The 16336-nt window shown below is 36.3% G+C and overlaps 1 protein-coding gene across 1 annotated transcript in view; it reads right to left on the bottom strand.

Moving 5' to 3' along the window:
* The window catches only part of TET2 (tet methylcytosine dioxygenase 2), a 77611-nt gene extending 62047 nt beyond the window's left edge, over positions 1–15564 (bottom strand). Inside the window, exon 1 of the mRNA XM_026668647.2 lies at positions 15228–15564. The gene's annotated coding sequence lies outside the window, so the exon portion shown is untranslated. The remainder of the gene's footprint in view (positions 1–15227) is intronic.
* Between the last annotated feature and the right edge of the window lie 772 nt (positions 15565–16336).

Here is a 16336-nt window from a genome sequence, read left to right as displayed (position 1 = left end):
ACATTACTTCAAAGACTCTTGAGGTCAGAAGAATGATGTAAAATACTTCCAGTATTACATGTCTAGCCAGAAATAAGTCTCATTAAGCTCAGTGAAGCTTCCTTCAAGGTTCACAATTACAGCCTTTCAAACATTTAATTCTGTGCAAAGGATTTTGTCTTTATTATTCTTCCTCTTGAATCTTAAGGGACTTTGTACTATTGTACTGTATCTTCAAAACTGTTTGATGATAGTGAATTAATGCTTTAAAATATAGTCTTTTGTAGCAGGGCTCATAGCATTTAAAAATAGATAAATATCATGGGATTTCAGCAATGTATATAACATTGGTTACCTCTTTCATATGAAACAACAGTTGAAACAGTCAACTTACTTTAGCAAATAATCTAATGTGGTCAGCAGAGATTCATCTCCATAGTTTGTATATATATTAGGACACTGAACTCAACAAATCTGGGGAAAGGAAAGATATGATAGAGCCATTAATTATTAAAAAGTACAGAAAAATACAAGAATATTTAATGTTCTGAACTTATCATTGTTTTTGCCCTTGAACTTTTCCAGTTTAATATACAATTTCATAAACGTTTGATAACAGAGGTGCCAACTTTACCTCATAACATTTAATTGTTTCTGAATGTTTCCATTTAAAGTAAGAGTAAAGTGAGTTGCTTATTTTCCTCAATATACAGTATATTCTGAAGTAACTAAAATGATATACAAGGATGTAATAGATGCATAAGCATGTGCCTACCATCCCTGTCCTACTGTTCCCATCTATCCATTTATTCGTACTCATTCATTATGTATATACTTATACCTGTTTATACTTATATGTTTATATGTTATGTTCATACTTATACTTGTTTTCTCACACATGCTTGACAAACAAAATAAAAACAAAATAAAATATGTGAATTCATCTGAACAAACACACATGAATCTTCCTATCTCTGTCAGCTGTAATGCTAAGCTATAATGATTAAATTCATTCATAGTATCGAGGACATTCTACTTTCAGAACTTCTAGGTTAATGTGTAAGTATACCACATTCCTAATAAAACATCCTATAATAATGCTTTACACATACTTTAAATGAGATACTATATGGATGTTGGATTAATTAATGGTTCAACATCAGGGCTTGCAAATCCTTTGAAAAAAGTTTTTTGCCAAGAGCAGAAGTCTATACAAAGAACATTTCTTCAAATTAATAAAGCAGCCATGCCTTTTTAAAAGCACACACAGCTGTTTTATAAGCTGCTCCTTGGTTTCTCAATGAGTGTGTGTGTTAAAGGTCCACACAGTCATATTCAGCTTACATATTTGATTAACATCAATGGTGGTTGTTCACTCAACATATGACAAGCCATGGTGGGCAACATTTGCATCAGTCACTTACACTTCCCCCTGCGTTATTTTTAATCTAATATAATAATAGCTAATACTTGTATTTGAAAATCAGTTAATTAATTAAAACACTAAGTTTAAGGTTACATCTGTGATGAGCTACAAAACATCTCTAATATTTACTTTTACATTACTTTTACAATTTAGAAATGGTAGAAAGCAATATGAATTATGTTGCTACAAAAAGAAAAGTGAAATCATAAAATTGATTCCAGGAGTGAAAACAAAAAGAAATGTATTATGACAACAGATTGTTTTTAATATGCTATAAGAACAGAAAAATATATCCTTGAAAATCTGTTATGACTATATAAATACAACAGACCAGCTTTTCCTATGATTAGCATGGTATTCACAATAAACTTTTTAGGAATTTCACAGCATGTATGGAACCTTAACATATGGCAATTGAGTTGATTAACACCAACTGGCTTCATTATTACCACAGGTTGTATAAATACTGCATGATTTCCAGTGAGATTTCTAATAACTACATATGATCTTTCACAATATTCAGCATTCTGCACACAGAGCAAGCCTGTTGAAGATGAAGTCCTTTACATAACTCATAGCTTGGGCAAATATTTGCATTTGCAAGCAGTTCTTCCAGTCTTTCTTTTCAAAATACAATTTAAATGTCAAATACATTTTAATAACTAAGGAGATCCTTGAGAAAGAGATTTTTGTTGCTATAATGTTCACACTTTATTCTAAATCACAAAAGCTTACGGTACAATACAGAGAATATATCATTGCATTTATTCCATATTCCTGACGCTTTTGCGCATGACACCAAAAATAGCTGCAAAAGGAACATTCTCTGCTGAGATATTTAATGTGAAGTTTTTCCCAGGCTCTTTTCCCCCCCTCATCCAATGGTTTCGCTGAGGCTACACCAACATCTGCGATCCAGGTCATTTAGTCAGTCTGATACTGTACTTGCTGGCTGTTACATAGCCACCCTCAGGAATTCTGGGATCATGTTTGTAAACATTATAGCCATGTGCCCGCGGCCACGTTGTGAGATGACAAGATGACCTGGAGCTGTAGCTCTGGAGGTACTCTGACATGACATAGTTTATGCGTCTAAGCTGTCTTTGTTGCCTAGAATAATGTGAGGTTCTTTTGTGGTCAATGAGTTCTCTTGTCATAGCTGATAAGATGCTGTCAAAAATTTGTCTTAAAAACAGTTAACTTTATTTCTAATTCTAAAATGTTCCTAAATTCAAGGACAGGCTAAGGTCTCTGCTTTCTTCCAATACAATTAACTTTTAAAAACAACTTGCACTTACAGAAAGAAAATTAATCCAAGGAAAAACATTCATTTAGCAAATAATATAGAAAATATTTTAACTATTTCTGATCAATTTTAATGCAGCTAATTATAGTCAGTTTCTTGTATATACAAATGGTCCATTGCTAAATCTCACCTTTTAAAAAAAGTAACTATTAAAAAAAAACAATTATAATCTGTACAAATGTTTTACTAATGGCAAACAAACCTGGCAAAATTTCTTTAAGAAATACAGCAACAAAAGGAACCCTAATTTTTAAAACAACTCAAATATTAGACATTATCTTTTTTATTTTCTTGTATTCTATTTACTAAATGGAAATGTTTTCAATATCTGATTAAAGTTTACTTATCCACCATTTATCTTATAATAGATTTTTGAGATTATCATTAGGATTATTTTATTTCAACTGTTCCATACGTCTACCAATGGCATAATAAAATTTGTCTGTCTCTGTCTATCTACTGTTTATTTTTGTCTCATTCCATTGGTTTGAAATGTTATAAGCTTAAATTTGTACACAATGAGCTAATATACATGTGATTATGCATTGTTACCTTGGTGGGTGTGTTTGTGTATAAAATATTGTTTTTATGCTTATATATGTCATAAGTTATGAATTGAGCATCCTTATAAAGTCAGTCAGTCAGTCAGTCAGTCAGTCAGTCTGTCTGTCTGTCTATTTAAAATAAGTCTACTGAGCCTGAGTAATTAACACCAGCGGTCCCCAACCTTTGCGGCTTGGCAGCCTGGCTATGGTGAGGAGAGGGGAACTGGGCCTACTTGCGCAAGTTGAGCTGTATGTGTGTGCGTGTATGTGTATGTGTGTGTGCTGGCCTGCTACTTATGTGGCCTGGTTGCAAATAGGCCCGGCTTGGGAATGGGCCATGGCCCAGAGGTTGGGGACCCCTGATTTAGACTATTTAAATCTGGAACAAGGAAGATCTATAGCCTTTATATCAAGCCAAGTCAAGGACTGGAACTTTGAAATTATAAGCTATAGGAAGTCTGCAGTATTTTATTTATTTATATATCAAATTTAAAGACTGCCTATCTCACTCACAAAGCAATAGTGAGCATGTGTTATGATAACAGAGTATAATAAATTAAAAAGGGATTTTTTAAACTGTGGTCATTCAATAAAGATACTTAAAGTGCAGAAAATATAATAAGATATTGCAAAATTTATTACATACCTATGTTTGTTTAAATAAATATTTTAAAGAACAATTAAAACTATTACCCTTGGCATACTGTTTCAAAATCAAGTCCCACTGAAAGAAGGAGTGTTTCTGAGAATTAACTATATTTATGTGCTTTCATGACAGTTGGTACTAAGAGTTCTCTGGGCCTTCCACATAAAACATGTATAGCAAATTGGTTCAAAATTATTATAATTTGTGGCTTGCTGTTTAAATAGGAGAAAGCACTCTCTGATTTAATAACTGTGAATTGGTAGTATCCTCTCCATCTTCCTGGTCTTAATGCACTAAAGGTTCTAGATTAAGAGAATCCAATAATAACAACAACAACAACAAACAACTAAGACTTTTAAATAAGACATAGCGTAGATTACATTCCTGCTTTCCAACATCCATTCTGTTTGCTTGATTTGTAGAATCCAAATATATTGCAGCTCTGCTTAATATATGCCGATTGGATTGTGCATTACTTTTTACAATCCACTGAACCAGAACTTACTTATCCTGGCTTACATGTCTTTGTAACTGCACACTTATTAGCCTATTTGGCAAGCTGAAATGAATATTTATTCACTATGTCACACAATCTCTAGCTTGCACTGCCCAGTTCGCTGTCAAGTAGTGACGCTTCTATTTTTGGCTCACCACAGATGACCTTATTGTACGCTACACAGCCGAGTGTCACTAAAACAAGTTTTTTTTTAAAAAAAAAGAAGGCAACTTCCCCAGCCCTCATGAATATATCATCCAGGCAGCATTAAAAATGTGGTGATTGTGGGCAGTAGTGAACAATACAGTAGAAACTGTGGAACTTGTGAAGACTAATGCTGTTAACTAGTGATACATTGCGCCTGCTTGGTTATTACACGCAGCCTTTGAGGATTCTGGGAGGGTGTTTGTAAACAGTGTAGCCATGTGCGCAAAGTCCACGTGGTGTCTTTACTCTGCCTGGATCTGAAGAAATGCTGAATAGGGAAGAGCAAGTACTCGGTCCACGGTAGAACACAGGCAATACATCTTACAATTTTTACAGAAAGGTCAGTCCTGGAATGTATTTGAATTCTGGGAACACGACAGAGATTGTCAATACTATTTTACAGAGTTGGAAGGGACTTTTTAGGTCATGTAGCCCAACAATAGTAACAAGACCAAACTGAGCACCAAACTCCAATGATTACTAAATGAGTTATATGAAGACAGACTACAATATTTAATACTAGAATAGATTTTAAAAGGTAAGCAAAAACATGCAAGGGTTTGTTTACCTGTGCGTTGAGAGGGAGAGGAGTCAAAATTATCAGTTGAAACAAAAAGCCTGGAATTTATTTTTAGAGTTTAAAATTTAAAATTAAAGATGCTGTTTGATTATTGTTCTTTTATTACTCTCAATCTAATGTCACTGAAGTAAACTTGTAGGATTTTTTTTTATTTCTACTGTACTTTTGTTTGGGGATATGTAGGTTTATATATGTGGCAGTTTGTGAAGATGGAAATATAAAACTCCTAACTAAGGCATATTGTCTCTCCAGCCCAAAGAAATGATTGGAAAACAGCCTAAAATGTGCTAACATTGATGCAAGTTCATTTTCATTGGACAATTATATAGTTAAAGTGATTTATGCAACTTGCTAAATCAGTATTATGGGTTGTTAGCATGATACAGATAGATTAAATACGAATTCATTTATGAAAATATGTGTACGTATTTGGCATATGATCTGCCTCAGTGCATACATTTTATACCACAAATTTGGATCAATTGATTGTTTAAGTGACCTTCTACAACCTTATGTCCTTACTTCAACATTCTTGTTTAGAATAACATAGCAATGTTTATACCCAACAACAGAAATAGTCTAAAGGATTTTTAAAAATTAGTTTGGTATGTTTTATTTTCTCTTTTTTTAAAATGCTTTATTGAGTTTTTTTCCATTTATACATAATAACAATACTTATTAAACAGTGCTGTGACTTTATATATACACTTATGTATCCTATTTAGCAATACACAATACTTTCATACCCTCGTATCTATTATATACATTATTTACATTTTCTATTCTTATATCTATTGTCAATCCAAATATACCATGTTTCACATATTGCATTGTATTCCATGTCTGTTTTCCCTTTTAGTTCCATAGATAATTTGTCCATTTCCATGCATTCTAATTTTTTGTATTATTATTAAGCCTTCAGGTGGTATGGAGTTTTTATTCCAGTACTGGGCATAGGAAATTCTTGCTGCTGTTAGTACATGTAATATAAGATACTTTATCTTTCTGTTATAATTTTTTTTATTCCTAAAAGGAATAATTCCAGGACAAGATCAATTTTATTTTTAGTTAACTCTACTAACCACATTTGAACCAATATTTTTTCACTTTGATTGTTGGAGACAAGGTGAAATACTCTTTCATTAAAATATGAATTTGCAAGACCTAAAATTGCTAAATTCAATAAGTCATTACATGTGTTATTTTAAGTTTGATATGAGATTTAAGATTTTTGGACATTCATATTTCTTTGAACTCTTTCTGGTATTTCTCCTGCATGGAAATTAATTAATGGACAACAGAAATTAATTAATGGACAACTACTCTTATCAAAAGAGTAATTCTTTAATGTGGAAGTATATGTTGTTTATTACCACAGATTATATATAGGGAATTATAATAAATAAAGTCTGACTTTATTTAAATTATTGCATAAAATTTTATGTGCAGTACATCCATACATGCAAGAAACTCTTATATAGATAATTTTGGTTAACATTTTACCTTCTTCTTTGCAGAAGTTTTATTAAACAAAGTATGTTTGTATGTACACATATTATACTGTGTATATATATAACAATGATAGCAAAACTTTGACTCTAGTGAGACTAAAAGCTCTCTTCTGTGAGTCAGGCATAAAACATGGGCAGGATAATTAGAAGTTGAATTCGATAGATCCTACTCCCTGATAACTAAAATAAGAATAAAGTTTTATTTTCCCAAGCACTGAGTTGTTGCAACAGATGTCTTCAGTAGGACTTCACCACACTGAAGAACATTCAGACTCAGCTGTAGAGTTTATATTTATTTGGGAATGTTTGCTTTCAACAAACTTCATTATGAATTGGGATAATTCTTTGTGGGGAGTTTTTTTAAGACATTATTCCTTACAGATTGTCCTCAAGATTCAACCACAACTGAGCCTAGATTTCTATTGTTAAGCAAGGAAGCTTTTGTCCCATTTTGCAATCTTATTTTACTACTTTAAGTTTATTATTTTAGCCTTTAAGTTAATCACTGCAATTGTTAAGTGAATCATTTGGTGATTACGCAAATCTGGCTTAAACGTGTTTGGATTAGATTAACAGAGTTGGAAGGGACCTTGTAGATCATCTAGTCCAACCCCACCTGCCCGAGGAGAGCCTACACCATTCCTGACAAATGGCAGTCCAATCTCTTCTTGAAAGTCTCAAAGTTTCTCCCATTGGTGTTGCTTATTGGAAGCCGGCTGGGCTGGGAAGATTACAAATAGGGATCACATGACCCCAGGATAGTGTAATTGTCATTAACACATGCCAATTTGCCAAGTACCCAAATTCTGATCATGGGAGATGCTGCAATGGTTGTAAGTGTGAAAGTTATAAGTCACTTTTTCAGTGCCAACCTAACTTTGGTCAGTAACTGAATGGCTGTAATTCAAGGGTTACCTGTAATTTCTTCACTGCTGTCAAACTAAATATTTGAAGATTCCTACTTTTCTTTTCTACCCTCAGATGTTTTCAGATTCAGTACTCTGGAGAAAGGCTCATATAACAAATGATTTATATTTATTTCCCATAAATGCTGCCTGTATATTTTCCACATTCCAGTTCAACTGAAGCATTGACTACACACATATTTTCAATGGGTTCTGTTCCCTTCCAACAGAAGAAGTTTTTGCAGTTATCTTTAAAGCATGGAAAATATAGGCATGGCAATAGGATGATTACTAATCTACCACTTCTATCCAAACCTCTGTATATTATTAACCACTTTTTATTTAATGCCATTGAAAAAATAAGTTTCAAAGTATGTTTTTTGTTCAAGGTTCAGATAAAAGTTTTCAAATATCAATCAGAAAGAGTCTGAAAGCTGCTCCAGTCCACATCAATGTGGGATAAAAGAATACATTCAATAGAATCATTATATATAGCTATAGCCACATTGCCTTTCATCCATATTTTGCAGCCTTCTTGGCAGCTTACTCTCTAATGTACTGCATTAGACCTAAATATCACTCTCCAATATATTGTATTAAACCTAAATATCACCTAAATATCCCATTTCTGATATATTATCATTTCCTTAAATATCTCAGGCAAATGAACAAAACAATTACCTCAGTTTGTAATTACACCAATGGCAAAGTACTGTATAATATACATTACTGCTGTATTATTACTGGCAATAATACTAATGGCACACAAAAGGCATACACTGTCAATACACTAATCAATTTATTAATGTTTTTAGGCCACCATCTGTTGAAAAGCAAGACTTAATTTCCTTCTAATGGAGATTCATTCAAACATGGGCAGTGAGATATACTAAGTATTCTAAATGAATCCATCAGCCTTGTGATTCTATAAAGATGTGCACACAATCCATTGGCTATCAAGTTCTATGATCCATATTCTCTATGTTATACTAATTTAGTTATTTCTCAACTGTTCAGATACTATAGGATTACTACAATGAGATAACCTAAAGGAAAACTGTTCAGGTTACTTGAACAAAAGTGTATGATAATGAAGAAACTTAAAGTATAATAGAAAGTTCTGGTTTTGCAAAACTTTGCAAGTTATATCTTGACACGCCAGGATACGACAGTCTCTTGCTTATAAATCCCTATCCATTAGTGGTAGATAATCTCTACCTTAGCCATTTAATATTATATTGGATATTCCTAATGATTTAACTCCTTATCCAGTAGCTTTCTGTACAGTAGGAAAATCTGGATAAAATAGAAAATAGTTTGCCTAAGGCCACAGTTCATAAGTTCATTAATGCACAAAAGAAAGAATCAAATTGGATAGCTCCTCTTTAATATTTCAAATTCTTAGTAACTAATATAGAACAGGACTGACAGATGCTGGTGCTTATCATTCAGGCAGTAAGTTCTGGAAGTGGAAAATAGCATCTCAGCTACAATGCAGAGAAGATACTTTTCAATTCTGTACAATACACAACATAGAACCAGTAATATCAGCACCATTAAAAAAAAATCTGAACTAAGTTTCTATAGGTCAAGTAAAATACTGTATATGTGCTGTTTATCTGCAAGTCTTAGTAACAGTAGATATACATATGCAAAAATCCTTTTTCTATCTAGTCATATGATTACTGTTTTTCTGATTCAGACTGCAGTCAATTTTTTATGATTCATAATGCATCCCACTGCGTTTCAGAAGCAGCATATCCAGCAAATTGCCTTTTTGAATGATGTCACAGCACTAAGAATTGGCAAAATGCCTTTGCAGCAATCAGGAAACAGAAATAAATCAATTGTTAGACAAATTAATTTGTGACCATAGCCTCATGTTTCTTAGATAGTTATCAAGTCTTTTTAAAACTGACCACCTAAAAATGACTCAAAAGTGTTTGAAAGACCAAGCAAGAAACACAGAGTAGAGACATGATAGCACTATCAAATATATTGAAGAGATACACAGATGGTCATAAATTATTATCTATTATCCCAGACTGGGGGGGCATGGAATAAAGAATTTTATATAGGAAATCAAATTACACTTAGATGTGATGAAAACCTTCCTGATACTATAAAAGTCAGACAGCTGAACATGCCACCTGGAAAAGAAGCATTTATTTCACAGGGGTCATTTAAATTGAAGTTGGACAGCCATCCATTGTGAAGCTTTAATTGGGATTTTTGAATTAACCAGAGGGATGGCCTTCAGGGCCTCTTGACCCTTTCTATGATTATGTAAATATACAGATGGAAATGCTGTAACTTAGAATTGGCCGGTAATAGCCCATATTAAAGTGAGAAGGCTATGCTATAACAATGGAAATCCTGGGGGGGAATTTTCTGAAGCTGCAGCAGCTGAGTGGAAGTCATCTAAAATTACAGATATAGTAAAAGTCTTCACTCACAAAAATATAACTATTAATTTTTGACAGGCCAAAGGATATTTGTCAGTTACTTTTGAGTAGTTTTACAGCATGTTGTCATGCTTATTTTCAGCAAGATTTAGTAAGTAGTGTTATATTGTTCAATATAAAGGTATATATTTAATGGTAGAGGTAATATAGCAGTTGGCATAGGAATAGCACTTGGACTTATAGTGCTTTATAGCCCTTCCTAAGTGGTTTACAGAGTCAGCATATTGCCCCCAACAATCTGGCTCCCCATTTTACCAACCTGGGAAGGATGGAAGGCTGAGTCAACCTTGAGGCACTCAGGATCAAGTTCCTGTATGGGGGAAGAGTTAGCCTGCAATACTGCATTCTAACCACTATGCCACCACGACTCTTCAATATACTTACTATCATGAAGTAATATAATTTTCCAATTCCAGGGCTCGTTCTCACCTATGTGTTCCACATTTGGATGTAACATGAAGGTTAAGAAAATAACATACTTGAACATCAAATTTTAGCAGAAGAATAAAATATACATGAAATAAATATCAAGAATCTCTATGGCCTTGCTGCGATTGGTATTTTCCTGGCCATCATGGAATTTAAAAAAAAAACTTGATAGAGCTTAAGCTCATCTGTCCAAGAGAACAAGATCATTACAACTATAAACCATGTGTGGTTTGTTATCTTTATGAGCTTCCTGTTGTTGGGTTATTTTTAAGAGTTTAAGAAAAGTAGGATGTTTAATAATAGCTAAATCTAAGGAACAGGCCAGTCAATAAATTCATTAATTGCATCTAGATATTTGTTTGTAAAAGAATAAGGTTGCAAAGCTGTTCTTGCTGAATTCTGAATATGGTTGCCATATAAAAATTCCTTAAAATAAGAACAAAAATATTTAGTATAAAACTTTTTGCCAACATTAATTTCAACAATTTGTTTTGCCTATCTGAATTTCAAATGGGCAACCTATTAAGTTTACATTTTTTCTATGGTATTTACTGCCAGGAAAACAATTACTTAGACCAGAGGTGTCAAATGCACATCATCGTGGCCACGACACATGACATATTGGGACTTTTTTCTCCTTCGCTAAACCGGGCATGGGCACATGATATATCCATCCCGTGGGCCAGGAGTTTGACACCCTGAGTTAGATTTTCAGAAGTAATTTGAATAAAGCAACCTCATGAAGTCTCTGTAATCTTAAAGTAGAAAAGGATTGTGGTCAGAAATTAAAGGCTATGTATACAGTAAAGATAAACTTTAATCAAGCTGTACAGTTTGAAGTATTCATTTTATTCAATGAAACTCACAGAACTGAATAAAATGTGAATTTGAAGAGGACTTTTTAATGCAATGTGTAATCATTATTTTCAACAGAGTTTTAGTGGTAAAAATGTTTTTGACAACAACAATAAAGCTATTACAAAGTTAAGGCATTGAACAAGAACTGGGGAGACCCAACATCCTGCAGCTCATTGCATGACTTTGGGCTAGTCACTCCCAGTTGGACTTACCTCATAGGATTGTTGTTGCTATGAAGAAAATGGAAGATTTCCTGAACAACATGTGGGCTATAAATCTAATAGAAGTGAGTGAGTGAATGAATAATATCAGTAAGCCTAAAACACATTTATTTGCCAAAACTTTCCTAGCCATATTGTATAGATATTCTGAATGTCACTTTTCCAATAAATTTGTATGGTGTCAGCTTCAGGATAGTTAAAAATGGAAAAGAAAGCCTCACTGACTGCAGCTAGAATTTGCTTAAATCATTATTACCAATGTTAAAATTATGGTTTACAATAATAGTTCATGAAATGCAACATTTTTGGCCAGAGCATCAAATCAATAATAGTCTCATTGTCCTGAGCAAAAACAGTGCAGTTATTTTATGCTTAGTGAAAAAAGATCACTATTTAGAACCTACCTAGAAAAAAATATGAACATTTTCGAAGTAGTATCATATTCCTTCCTTTCCCCAACAGACTTTCTCTCCCTCCTCTCTCTCTCTCTGTAAAACATACTATCAATTAAATATCCTCAATCCTTCAATCTAAGATGCTTCATACCATGATAAAGCCTTTTCCTATTGAGAAATGCTTTCAATGGCATTCTATGATAAGAAGGAAATATTTAAATGTCTTACTTTGATATATGCTGTATACATTAACTGTATTGAGGCTTAAAACCACTTTTTGTATTATTTGGAACTTCAGGAACACTAGACTCAACTATTTCAGATGGAACACATATGCCTATTTCTGAACAGCCAAGGAACATGTAGATAGTACCAAGGTGCTAATTAAAAATTAGAAGTGTTTGAGGGAGGGGAAGTCTTCAAGGATGCCATAAATTATTAGTTTTGGTGGAAAGGCAGCAAAAGGTTATCTCCAAATTAAGAAAAAATAACAGTCTCTTAAGATTCCAAACAGAGGCTCTTCTAATTCTGTCAATCAACAGAGAACAACCAATTGCACTAAACCTCAAAAGAAACATGAGGAACATTTAGAGGAAGCTTGGGGGGAAATAAGCATGAAAAAGCAACTAAGAATTGGTGAGTATGTTCTGCCTGAAACCCATTAACTTGAGATCTCGGATTGGACACAGGTTCCCCTTAGTTTAACTTCAGATTAAAGCAGAAAACACTGAGCTGGAAGTAATTAGTTACTTATTTTACTACACTAGTACTACTATCCAAACATATCTCTATGCATCCATGCATGTGAAATCTACAACAGTAACTGAGGACATGAACTGTATTGTAATGCACAGGATTATTGTGTATACTGAGTTCAAATATGATCTTGTGCTGGACTTTCTAACTAAAAAAGGCAATACGCATTCAAGATCCAAATATTTAAAGGTTTTTATAGTTGAGTTTCATAAAAGCTTCATGCACACATTTAACAACATTATGATCAGTCATTGATAGAGAAGCTTAGTGTACCAAGGGATCATCAATAGCTTTCTTCAAAATAAAAGTCTGAACACCTATCTATAATTTACATAATCCAATAAATCTAGCAACTTCTATTGCCCATTTTGAGAAAGAAGGAGAATGCTAATTCTTAAGTTCAGAGAATAATGGCCAGTGTACTGTAGCTGAAACAGTCAATGTGTTTTATTTCAGCCATTCAGGGTGTACTCTAAAAACTCTGCAGCTTGTTAACTTCAAGAAGGATGGCAAAATTGAGAAAGGTGACTTTCAGCACCTAAGGTTGTTTTGGGGATATCTGGTAATGTGCATTTCTTTGCCTTTTATCAGCCCTATAAGAAGACTTTTTTGTGACCCTTGACCATTAACATCTATCTGCTGAATTTGTTTAACAAACAAGCCTTGTAATGGCTCCTTCTCGACTGAGCGTGCCATCACAAAATGCACATTCAATTAAGCAAATGAATTTACAAGCTATCACTATTCTGTCTTCCCACCCCCTTTCCAGTGATAGCTTGCCATTAAAATGCAAATACAATGGCTTCATTGGCTGACAAACAACAGCTCTGCCTTTCTCTAAAACAGAGATATATTTCTCTTCATTTTAAAAATATGAAACAAATATCTATATCACTTGCCATGTTGTAGTATCAGATTTTGCGTCTGCTCACTGTGGAAGGGGAGGGAGGAAACACTCAAATGAGATCATTAAGAGTGAATGTGTCTGTAAGCCTCAGTTCAGCTCCCTTCCTTCCTTATCTCCAACCCCCATAAACAGTCACAAAAAGAATACTATACCCATGACAGAGAGCTGAATCCACATTTTTCTCTTCGCAAAGCTGACCTGCACATAAATTAGCTTTGGAGAAAACTTAGCTCGATTGAAACAATGTTATAAAGGCTTCCATTACATCCAAAGTATTCTTTCAAAGGGATTCTTTTTTTCGTACTAAAACGAAGCGTTTTGAACGGAGCTGTTCCTTGCCAATGTTATTTATGATCCTTGAGGTTGTCACGAGGCCATCATATTTGAGGGATGCGAGTTTCTGTGTTTTTCTGGACCCCACAAGGAAACAGCCCAGCAGTTATTATGACAAAATAGTAGTAGCCATAATATAATGGGGACGATACTGTTCAATGGGGGAGGGCACCCTAATGTTTCCAATTCTCTTATCTCCTAGGATGGCACCTCAGTTTCCTCAAGGGCGCTGACCTTCTAATCCTCAAAACTCCACAGGACCACCACCCCCCCGCGCGCTTTTCTTCCCTTCGGCCACCTCTCCCCCCTCCCCTCGCACTGCGCCTGTCTTTGTGTCTGCTTGTCACTCACCGGTAAACCAAAATGAAGGTTCAGTCATGAAAAATACAAAGCCAGGAGAAACGTTTGTATGTATAATTAATAATGATAATAAATATTCGCCCAGCCAACCCAGCTTTCTGCCCCAGCAAACAGAACGCTCAAGACACTTCTCTAAAAGAGTTCGCTTTCTGCTGAAAGACCACACACCCGCCACTTCAAAGAAAGAAGAAAAGAAAAGAAAAAAAAACCCCCCAATAAATTCTGAAAAGTTTTGTCCAGCTCACCCAGCCACTGATTTCTCTCCCCTGCCCGGTTTCTTTTAAAGCTACCCTCCAAAGTGCTTCCACACACCCCACTTAGGAGACGCTTTCCAGAATAAAGCCAAAGCTATGGAGAAGTCCGCACGTGTGTGAACGAGAAACATATATTTAAAGGGCGGAGGAAAGGAAAGAAGGCAAAAAGAAAGGAGAAGCGCAACTTAAATAAAACCAAGAACTTTTTTAAAATGACAAGAGTGACTTCCCTGGAAACGGGTGGAAATAAACCGCCACCCCTCCGGGGTTGCAGGAGCAGGGCTCAGTAGCAAAGTTCTCCAGGCGACGGCACGGGCAGAAAAGGGGGGAAGAGAAACGCGCGAGCGAGGAACCTCTTTTAAATCTCCGCTTTAAAAAGCCTATTTGACAGCCATGTTCCTATTTGACACCAATAATTTTCTCTCCCCTCTTCTTCCCCCCTCCCATCTTTGGACTTAGTACTGCAGGCTCGGGACTTGAGTGGGGGGCTTCCCCCATTCTCCCCCAGCCCCCCAAACAGTCTTTAAGTCATGCCACAAAGCTCGACGGATAGCGCAGGAAAGGGAAAGGCAGAGAAGACAGGGTGAAGGAGAGAGGGAGAGAGAGAGAAAGAAAGAAAGAAAGAAAGAACGCTACAAGGGCTCTGACCTCCTTCGGCTGTCCCTCCGCTTCGCCCGACTCCAGCCAAAGCAATCTGGTCTGCCTTCGATCCAATCCTAAAGGGCAGCCATCTTGCTTCCTTCTGCTCCTTTACGAAAGCAGCCTTGCCTCCGCATCAATATTCATAAGGCCGTTTTGACGTCTGTTCTCTCATCACTCGATGAAGCCCCAGCGACGCTCCCACTGCCGGACGTGACTGCCATGCGAACGAGTTCCCAGACCCACCGGGGAGAGGAGGGAGAAGGGGAAGGGGACGACCCGCCGCTTCTGCGGCCGGCTCCGGGGCTGGCAAGAGGCCGGCCCCCGCAACTGTCCCCTTGGGGAGGGCGGGAAGGGAAGGAGTCCTTTCTGGTGGGCTTGTCCAGAGAAATCCAAGAACTACTTCCCGGGAAATCTTTTTTTTTTTTTTTTATGGGGATGGGAATTATTTCACACACTTGTCCCGTCCAGGGTTACGGTGCGCAGTAGACTCTGTAGGGCTGGGTGAAGGTTGCCTTAAAGCTGCGGACTTTTGCAAAGTTTAGGGCGGAGAAATAGCTTGGAAAAGGGAGCTACGGCCAGAGAGGAGACCGGTCTCCAAAAACGAGTGCTGGATGAGCTCCAGCAGCGGGAGACAGTTGCAAAACAAAGGGCTCAAAACAAGGAGCTGTCATTCCTAACAGATGTTGTTTCCTGGTGGGCGGGAGGGGTGCAGGATGCGGGGTGCGAGGCGGGGGGGCGGAACACGCATCCTCGCTCTCTTGAAGCAGAAGGAAGCTTTCACAATGGCTCGCTGCCAAGCGTCATCCCACTCGCAAGCCCCGCCCTACAGTTTCCATAGTCAGCGCTCATTGGTGGCGAGAGTCTCCGGGAGAACTGCGTGGGGGGGGGGGGGTTGTCTCTTTCAAAGGTTGCCTTCGGAACTTCCCCCGAAGTTGAGGAGGTCTCGCTTAGCGTAGTTCCTGGTGACTTAGCTGCGCCGGTCGAATGGCACACGCGTCCTTTTGTGCCACTTCCCTCATCTCTATACATTCCCCTCCCTCTCCCCCCCCCGCCCCCACTACCCCAGCATGGAAAGCATGCCCCCTCGCAAAATGTGCTTTTCCGAAACAGTTTCA

Source organism: Notechis scutatus, chromosome 4 (assembly GCF_049901735.1).
Source record: "Notechis scutatus isolate UNSWTSFEM ecotype Mainland chromosome 4, rNotScu1.2, whole genome shotgun sequence".
In the NCBI taxonomy this organism is placed as follows: domain Eukaryota; kingdom Metazoa; phylum Chordata; class Lepidosauria; order Squamata; family Elapidae; genus Notechis; species Notechis scutatus.
The sequence above is the reverse complement of the archived record's forward strand: the minus strand, read 5'-3'. Positions and strand labels throughout refer to the sequence as shown.